General features: G+C 39.7%; 1 pseudogene; it reads right to left on the bottom strand.

The window, feature by feature from the left end:
• Positions 1 to 2,247: 2,247 nt before the first annotated feature.
• On the bottom strand, positions 2,248 to 9,064 carry LOC132597184 (protein SEC13 homolog pseudogene; annotated as a pseudogene).
• Positions 9,065 to 10,495: the final 1,431 nt, after the last annotated feature.

Here is a 10,495-nt window from a genome sequence, read left to right on the forward strand (position 1 = left end):
TGTGAGCTCTCAGATTACACTACTGTTGGCCCCACTCTTGGCCTCACCTTAACCATAGGTATGCTGGCAATTGGCCCTGGTGTCTCTCAGACATCGTTTTCACCATGCCACCAGCATAGATCCACTAAAGTCAGGTCCCAGGATTGCAGTAATCATGGATTTGGACCTGCTGTGGGCGCTATGTGAGCAGCTCAGACTGTGGCCTGACCTGACACCCATATGTATGTGCCCACGAAGTCTACAGCTGCTAAAGCTAGACCTGTCTTGGCTGGGAGCATTCGTTGTCCATTCAGATGTTCTGTAGGTACTGAGTTTACAAAGCCAGTCGTGGGAGTGTCAATTTGCTGTTTGTGCAGCTGTGAGGAGAGATGTCAGCTTTTCTTCCTTAGCTACATGGCCCCTGGGGCTCAGCTGTGGTTTCAGCCCCACCTCTGCATGTGGGTCACCAACAGGGGTCTGCTCCAGAGGCTTCCCTGTAGTACATGAGTCCACCCCAGTGAGGAGGGGGCATGGAGGTTGTGGCAGCCAGGGTTGTGAGAGTGCTCCCCATGGGGGGGACTGGGTACAGAGCAGGAGGTGGTGGCCACTGGGGTCACAGGAGCCCTGGTGGGGACGGGTCCCGTGGGAGAGCTGGTGGCTTCAGGAGGGAGAAACTAGCCATTTTCTTAACCATATCTCTTATTCACTGAAACCAACTTTACCATATATTAATTTTCTATATGCATGTATGCATGTTTCTGGAATTTATATTCTTTCCCCTCATTGATCTCTCTATTCATGAACTATACAAAACTGATTTAACTCCTGAAGAGCTATAAAAATCACCAAGTTAATATATATACCTATTTTTGTGCCTTTAGTAAATATATTATTATTTTTAGAAATAATATAGAAAAATCTTTTATTTTCTTAGTCATTCACAAAATAACTTTTGCATCTCTTTGACTTTCCATGAAGTAAGAAGCAATATATGATAGAAATTTAGATGCTTCTCTGTGCCTTGCTTTCCTTATACTGGGAAATTAGGTGAATTAATTCATGTTTATCTCTTAGAGTGGGCATATAATAAGTACCCAGTGTTAGCTATTATTTTTAAAAATGAGTAAATTAAGACTCCTATATTTCTCTCTACCTCTTTTACCACTATTCTTTTACCACATGCCCTTCTTTTTTACCACATGCCCTTCTTTTTTACCACATGCCCACATGCCCTTTTACCACATGCCCTTCTTTTTTACCACATGCCCTTCTTTTTTACCTTCTCTTTTACCACATGCTCTTCTGCCAACTTTTGTGAGGTTTTATCATCTCTTCTGTAACCATAATTAATCCTTTCATGGTGTGTCCATTGGTTGAGTCTAAAATTGAAAATATCAATACACATTGTTTCCATTATTGTGATTTGTTAATATTGATTTCAAAGTGTCTTTAATTTAATTTTTAATCATGTGTCTTCATCAAGTCACTGATATTATCTATCTTCCTAAACATATTCTATTCGTGGTAAGGGATGCAATGTAATTATTGTAGATACATTTCCCAGAACCCTCTGAATTTTTATTTCAATCTGGACCAGGTGCTCTCTGGGATAGATGCCAACCTGTCATCCTGACTTCTTGTCCTGGATTAGTCAGTTATCTTGGATCTCCAGTCTTTACCTTTCTTGAATTTTATTCTTGTTTTGACTAAAGAATATCTTCAAAAGTAATTTTCTTAAAAGCATGCATGAGGAATAAGCCTACTGAATTTTTACAAGTCTGAAAGTGACTTAATTTTCCCTCTCATTTGATTGACATGTTTACTGGATATATAATATTAAGTTCATAATTATTTTTTTTCTCAGAATTGAAGCTATAGCATCCAGGCATTTTTGTTTTTGTTGTTTATAAGCAATATGAATTTATTTAAATACTTTGGAAACACCCCCCTGCCCCCACAAATGATGCCTGCACCTAAAAGTTACATAAAAATGACCCAAAATATTTTAAAATAATAGATTTGAAGGTCATTTGTAGTTTTTCCCTCTTAACAAGAGTGCATTCAGCTGGACAGTATATTACAAACCATATCAAATCATGTTAAGGCAGATGATGAATCTGGTTGCATTTGTTATGACTCCCAGGAGCAAGTGATATTGTGGGAGTTGGGCATTCTTCCTCCCAGGTGTGTGGTCAGTTGGCCCAGGAAAGGGCAGTCCTGGAGGCAGCAGGTAGAGGCCCTGCCTGTCTTGTCACTGCTCATTCTCAGTCACTTTTCTGTGACTGAAGTGGATATGGAACCCTGGCCCTTGTTGGCATCACTGATGCACACCCACTGCCAGTTGACTGACTCCTTCCACAGGGTCACGTTATTGTCTCTGCCTGAGATAGCCAGGACGTTGGTTGTGATGGACAAGCTCACATGCCATACAACATCATTGAACTTGTGCAACAGTTTGGGAGACCATGTATTGCCCGTGGCATCATCACAGGTACAACTGAACACTCGACCATCCTGGGAGCAGCTGGCAATGGTGCTGGTAGGCAGGCCAATGGAGCTGGCCCAGGCCATGTCTCAAACCCAGTCACTGTGTGCTTTCAACTTCTGCTCTTCCTTCCACTGGCTGTCCTCCTCCTCCTTCCACAGTTTGATGAGGTTGTCACAGCCACCTGATGCATATTTCTTGACGTAGTTGGACTTCTGCCCAGATGGCTGGTCTATGAAGCTTCCAGGCATGACAGCAGGGGCCCAGCTCACTGCTTTGAAGCCAGTAGTGTGAGCGTTATTGATCTTCTTCACTTCCCACTGGCCCAACATGGAATAGGTCAGTAGGGAGATGGCCCCATTGAAGCTCCCATAGGCCAGGATCAGGCCCCTGATACCCAACTGAATGTGCTGTAAAAATATCTGTGATTTTTATTGGTAACAAAATCACAGGTATTGCTATAACTCCTGTAGTTTGTGCCTACATTCAGAATGGATAGAAATGCTAAAGTTTAGAGATTAGAGAAAATAAAAATATGATTTATTTCCTTCCAAGTTCACAGACCTCCTAAATTTTATCCATGGACTTTTATTGATGAACCCGTGAGTTAGAGTAAAAGCTTTTTGAGGTGTGGAAGACTGTATGTTCCAAAGATGACAGCAATAATATTTCCCACCCCCTCATGCTCTTTCACTATATGACCTTGATACTCTCCCATCAGCAGGTAGAATATTTTTCCACCCCCTTGAATCTGGGTGAGCCCATGACACTTTTGAACAACAGCATATGTTAGAAGTGATGCTATACCAGTCTGAGCATAACTCTTAACTGAGCTGTCCACTTCTGCTTCCTTCCTCATAGAAGCAAGACACCATGTAAGACGTGCAGTTATCCTAGATCACCATGCTGCAAAAAGCCCAAGCTATATGAAGAGGCTCTGGAGGATAAAATACCATATGGAGAAAAAGGTGACCAAGAAACACAAGTATCAGACCCCCAAGTGAAGAAGCCATCTTGGAAATGGGTCCTTTAGTTCTTGCCACTCTACTTGCTGCCACATGGATCAGAGGTGAACTGTCCCTCTAGGCTCTTCCAGGATTCCTGACACATAAAATTGTGGGCAAAATAAATTGCCTGTTTTAAGCCATTGAATTTTGGGGTAGTTAGTTTGGCAGTGATAGGTAATGGGCAATCATGTATCCTTCACATTGATTAGCAAACTGACAGGCATAAATGTGGGGCTCAGGAATGGTTGACAAATTGAGACTTGCGTGGCATTTTGGTGTCAGTAGGAACCACAGGGAGTAATATAATGTGATGAAAGTATATTGTCTAATAGATGGCCTATGGTTCGAATGTACCTCAACCCCCTTTCCAAGACCTCAGATTAGCCAAATCCTTCCCAAATGCTGACTCCTCGATTGGTCTCCAAAGGTTACAGTCTCTTCATAGAAGAGTATATATAGGATGATTAAAGAGCACATAATGAAAATGCACGTTAGAATGGTGTAGTTGTACTGGAAGCAATCTCTGTGCATCTGAAAACTTGGTCTGGGTCTGGAAACAGACCTCAAGGGGCACTATTGTATCATGGCTATGAGCACAGGCTCTGAAGTCAGTGTGTTATGGCGGAAATCTGGGTCAGCCGTAGAGTCTGCTCTGTGACTAGGACATGCAAGTCTTTCTGTGTCTCAGTTTACACATCTGTAAAATGTATATAAAACAGTATCCTCCTCATAGATGTATAGTGAGATTCAAATGAGTTAATACATTTGGTTGGCACATATAGCTCCCACTGAAAACCAAATGGACCTCTCTTGAATACTTTCAGTGACTCTTGAATTATTTAGGTGGTTCCTAAATTATTTAGGTGGTTCCTAAATGCCACATGTGGTTTTTAGATACTGCACATATCAACTTTTTATGATAACGGTAGTCTATATTTAGTTTAATCTATATTAGAAAATTTATAGCCAGCATTTCTGAGTTCATATATAGGATAGGATAACATTATAAAATATATTAAGCCATAAATAGTATAGCTAATGCCCAAATGGTAAAGATGAAACTGAAATGCTTGAAATTGGCATGTGGGAGCTGCAAATCTGGGAGTCTGCAAAGGAGAGAGGAACAGAGAAATGAAGTCATTTATTCATGTGCAATGAACCAGCATCAAATGCCATCAATTCTTTGCCTCAGTCTATTTTATTTCACATTTGACCACTCTATAATGGGCACACTATTTAAAGCCTAGATCTGCCTTCCAAAAGAGCAATGTATCTTTAATGGGGAAAGCTGTAATATTTTCATTTCAGCATGTTTCCCTGGAAAAGATCATTAATTGTGGTCTACAGAACACTGGTCTACAAAATTATTGTGTTAATTTGGTAAAAGTAAGTTTTCATTAGATGGACTAATTTTATTTTCATGAGCTCTGGTGTTTGGAAACCTGTCCCTGTCCCCATCTTTTAGTTGCTATCCATTGCAGGGGAGATAGTTTGCATCTTGAATTCAACCAATTTAACTAACTGCTTAAAAAATACCCACAACTTTCTAGAGGAACATACTAGAATCCAGATCCTCTATAACATATCATTTACAATGTTTAAAACACAATCCAAAATTATTCTATATACAAAGAAACAGGAAAATGTAACCTAAAAAGGCAATGAATTAAGACTGATCGTGAGAGAACCAAGATGGTGCAATTAGCAAAAGAGAATTTTAAAGCAGTTATTAAAGATGTCTGTCGGGAAAATAGATATACAAAACTAGGAAACCAACACCAGCCATCCCTACTAATCTACAAAGTTCTTCATTTGTGGATTACGATTCACAAGAATTTGAGACAAACCTGGAGCATGAAAGAGAAGGTCCAAGATTAATAAATTCAAACAACTGAGCCCAGAGAACACAGAGATAATTTAGGGAGCAGAGGAGAACTTGAAAAAATTCTAAGTAGCATTCTTGAAGACATTCAAGAATAGATTGCATTCCTAAAATAAGAAGGGGCCACAATGAAAAATGAACAATCAATGAATAGGGAAGAATTCTTGGAAATAAAAAAGAAATAATTGTTGCTGAAGACCAAGTTGGTGTTCTGGAAAATGAAATTTCTTAGAATGCAGAAAAATAAGACAAAAATCTGGAAAATGTGAGAGAAAATTGAGGCATGGAGAATACCAAGAAATTCAAGTTCTACACAGAGTTTCCTTGATATCAGACTTCTTGTCAGCAGACCTGTATGCTAGAAGACAACAGAATACTGAATTCAAATTCTGAGGGAAATGATTTTTCAATAGGAAAATTTATACCCAGCTGACTGATAGGTAAGCGGGAGGGCATTATATAGACATATTAGAACCAGAAAACTTAGAGCCCATGCACCCATAAAAAAAAAAAAAAACAAACTTCAAGGAAGGGGAAAAAGAATACAAGAAAGAGGACTCCATGGGTTATAAGAGCAGTAAAACATGTAAAAATTTCATAAAATAAAAGTAATTCATAAAATTCATGTTAATCGCTAGGAGAACTAAAACCAGACATTCTTGACAACATTGCCTCTGATGATTGGAAGTGTATAAGAAGACCTTTTATTTTGTATTTTATACTCTTCTTTATTATCTGCATTTATTTTTGTTTTGGATACAATTACTTGTAATAAAAATTTAATAAAACTTTAAAAAGTCACCCCCTCCCTTTGCAATATAGCAGTACTTATTTTCTACATGTGTTGTCAAATTCCTTCTTCAAACATTTAATAAGAAGAAAAATTAGTGTGCATGTTTGCATTAAACCTACTTAAGATTTAAAAAAGATTTATTTATACCTTCTGATTGAGTCCTATTTCTTAAGAATCATCCTATATCATACTACTTCTAGTCTAATTTTTCCCATTATCCAGTCTTCTTTAATCTATGTCTTTGTCACCCCTTGTAAGCTTTTGCTCTTTGAAGGCAAAAGGCTGATTGGAATTTGACTTCTTATTTTTCTCTGGACATTTGTGCCAGAGAATATGACTATCCTTTGCAGAACAGTTTCCTTCCAGCTGAATGAGAAGCCCGCACCAGGATGACCTGGTGTTCATTCATCAGTCAGTCTGGCAGCTGTCCCTGGGTCACTGTGAGTTCAGACTCTTCTCTAGGCAGGCTCAAAAGATGGGGTGATGCCCACAAGGTGAAAACCTGTCCTTTGAATGCTGCATCACTGAGGAATGCGGCAGCACAGGGGATTGGCCTGGCATGTCCGCCCTTATTCAGCCATCTGTTCAGATGTTTCCACAGAGTCTCTCTGTCAGCAGGGCCTGTGGCGGATGAGGATAAACAGCAGCACGATTAGGACACCAGACACCAGGCAAAAGACAATGGCAAGGATGATCCTTACAACTGTGAGAAAATACGAAGAACATTATTGTAAAGTAATGGATTAGGAAAACATGAAGATAATAAAATTAACTGATTAGGAAAATATGAAGATCACATATCATTGCTGATTTCTGCCTTCATGTAAAATTTCAGTGCCATTTCTGAAACAGCCATGAAATCAGCATAGTGTGGTGAAAAGAGCACTGGACTAAGAAATAGGAAATGACCTAGGTTCCAGTTCCAGCATGACTTTTGACCTTTGGGCCTCAGCTCTTCCACTATAAAGTAAAGGTAATTGACTGAAGTATTTCTAAGGTCCTCTTTCAGCAATAACTTCATGCATTTTTCTACAGTTAAAATTATTGGGCCTCCCTGGTGGCTCAGTGGTTAGGAATCCGCCTGCCAATGTAGGGGACATGGGTTCGAGCCCTGGTCCGGGAAGATCCCACATGCCACAGAGCAACAAAGCCCGTGTGCCACAACTACAGAGTCTGCATTCTAGAGCCCGTGAGCCACAACTACTGAGCCCATGTGCCACAGCTACTGAAGCCCACATGTCTAGAGCCCGTGCTCTGCAACAAGAGAAGCCACCACAATGAGAAACTTTTGCGTGGTAATGAAGAGTAGCGCCCGATCACCGCAACTAGAGAAAGCCCATGTGCAGCAACAAAGACCTGATGCAGACAAAAATAAATAAATAAATTTATTTTTAAAAAGTATCAATTGTTCATGGTGTCAGGGTCAAAGGGAATTCTGAATACTGCCATCAGTAATTGGGTCTAAAATAAATGGAATATCAATACTCTTTGAATTTAATTTTCAGTAAATATCTTTTAGAGAAGAAACCTGAGCACATGTTGACTATGGTAAGAATTTTTAGGATAACTGTGTACTATTGCTATTTTGTACCTTTATTTACACATATCCCTTTGATAGCTGACCAGTCATGAAGCAGATATATGGGGTTGTTTTTTATGAGATGCTATTCATTATTTCATCTGGAAAGATACTTCTCCCACCCAACACACACCCTAGTCCACTATAGTATATACATCATAAATATCTGCTTGCACTATCTCTAAATGTATGTCTGATTTTCATTGTAAAAATATGGGATTGCTAGTTGGTTTAGGCAATAGGAGAGGAAACATATTTCTGATCCTGGCAGCCCTGTCTACAGAACCCTACTGCTCCATGGAACACAGTTGAAAATCACATATTTAGCTTAACCTTATCATTGTAGAGATGAAAAAAATGAGAAGCAGAGAGATTAGATAATTTGGCTAAGATTAAGCAGATAATTGCATTTGGGTTGAAATACATTGGGTCTTATAAGTCTCATGAGTTTAAAACCATCTATTCACTAATGACTGCCAAATTTAAATCTTCCCCAAACTCAAGGCTCAGATATCCAACTGTTTATTCAACTCATTCCCTGGGACATCTAATAGGCACTTCAATCTCAACAAGTCCAAAACTGAGCTCCTAGACCCCTTGCTCCCCACCACCCTCCCCTACCAAATCTGTTCTTCCCACAGCCTCCCCCATCTCAGTTGATGGAAACTTCCTACTTCTAGAATCTCAGCCCCCAAATCTTGGAGTCTCCCTTGATTCCTCCCTTTCTCTCACGTCCTATACCTAATCTCTCAGGAAATCCTGTTGGTTCTACCAAAAACTATATCCAGAAACGAATGATTCAGCCACCAGTCTGGTTTGAACCACCATCATTTTTTTTTTTTTTTTTGATGTGGACCATTTTTAAAGTCTTTATTGAATTTGTTACAATACTGCTTCTGTTTTATGTTTTGGTTTTTTTGGTCACAAGTCATGTGGGATCTTAGCTCCCCAACCTGGGATTGAACCCACATCCCCTGCATTGGAAGGTGTAGCCTTAACCACTGGACCACCAGGGAAATCCCCAACCACCATCATCTTTTTATGGGATCAGTACCATGCCCTCCTACTTGTTCCTAGCTTCTATCCTTTCTCCCTACAATCTATTTTCAACACAGTAGCCAAATGGCTTCAAGTCAAATCATGCCACTCCTCTACTTAAAACAAAGTCTGCAATGAATGCTCATCTCACTAAGAATGAAAGCCAAAATCCTGATAACAGTTTACGAGGCTCTGTATCATCTTGCCTTATTAACCTCTTGGATTTCCTCTCCTACACGCTCCCTTCACTTACTCTCTTTTGGCCACACAGGCCTTCTTGTTCCTCAAACACACCAGGCATTCTCCCCCTTACCACCTTTGCTATAGTTGTTACCATTGTCTAGATGCTCTTCTCACAAATCCCTGCACCAGGTAACTCCACCACCTTCCTTGCTCAAATCTTATCTTCTCAACGAGGGCTTTCTATTTAAAAATGTAACCTATATGTCCTCTCCCCACACCTATCCCCACTTAACACTTGTGATCCTCACCTTCCAAAATACTTATTTATTATGTTTATTATTTATTATCCATCTCTCCTTCCCTCTAACAGAATGTATGCTTCATGAAGGGAGGAACATTTATCTTTTTTGTTCATGAACATACCCCAAGCGCTTAGAACAGTACCTCACACAAAGCAGGAGCTCAGTAAATATTTGTGGAAAGAATTAATGATCTAGAACTCATAGGTTCTCAATTCTTAGTTCAGTGTTTTTCTCATGATGTCAGGATGCCTCTTGGTGCCGTGAGAAGGTGAATATTAATCAAATTAGATCTTGGTGGACCAGTGCCATTAGCACCGCAGATGGAGTTAATGTAAAGTTGGAGGGAAATAAACAGAATTGAGGAAGAAAGGAAAGGACTAAATGAAAATGAGGGAAGAAGGCAAGAGACTAATGATTCTTTAAAATTAATGGTCATGGCTGACTTTCTGTATTTGGAAATTTATTTTCAGTTTTTTTTGGTCTATGTTGTAATATGCTTTCCGAATCTTTTTTCTTCCTTTTCTCCTTCCTAGATATGCAGTGAGCACACAACATATGGCAGGCCAGCTGTGTGTTGGGTTCTGGGGTTTCATGATCCTTGCTCGTGAGGAGATAAATATCTAATGCGAGAACCAGATAGATAATTATGAGGTGATGTGATAAATAGTAAAGTAGAGGTGTAAAAGATATGCCATTGGAACAGAGAGAAAGTTGAAATGAACAAAAAGTGTTCATTTGGAAGAGAGTTTGGAAAGTCTTCTGAGAAAATGATAAGATTTGAGCTGGCCTTTGAGGTAAATAAACTTTTGTCATGAGACAGAATGAATTGCACGAGAGTGTCTTTGGGCAATAATGAGCAATTGCCTGTGCCTGGAATATAGGTTGTGGCGAGGTGAGACCAGATATGTAGGTTGAGGCTCAGGTTTTAGAAGGTCTGGTTTATCATGGGGCAAATGGAAATCATCAGCAATTATTACACATGGAATTGACATGACCCAGCAAAACTGGAAAAAGAAAAGATGGTGGAGATATTCTCGGCCTGATAGCTATTAAAATGCCTTTGACAAGATACAGAGGGCTCAGCACTGGAAGTGTGGCCCTGAGAATGCAGATGAGGGAATTCAAGAGATGCTGCTAAAGTATAATTGAAAGGCTTTGTCATGGACTAAATATACTGGTAAAGGAGATGTTGTGGTCAAGGCCACCCCATAGGTTCCAGGTTGGGTGAATGAGAAGATGATTAAGCT

Source organism: Globicephala melas, chromosome 4, assembly GCF_963455315.2.
Source record: "Globicephala melas chromosome 4, mGloMel1.2, whole genome shotgun sequence".
In the NCBI taxonomy this organism is placed as follows: domain Eukaryota; kingdom Metazoa; phylum Chordata; class Mammalia; order Artiodactyla; family Delphinidae; genus Globicephala; species Globicephala melas.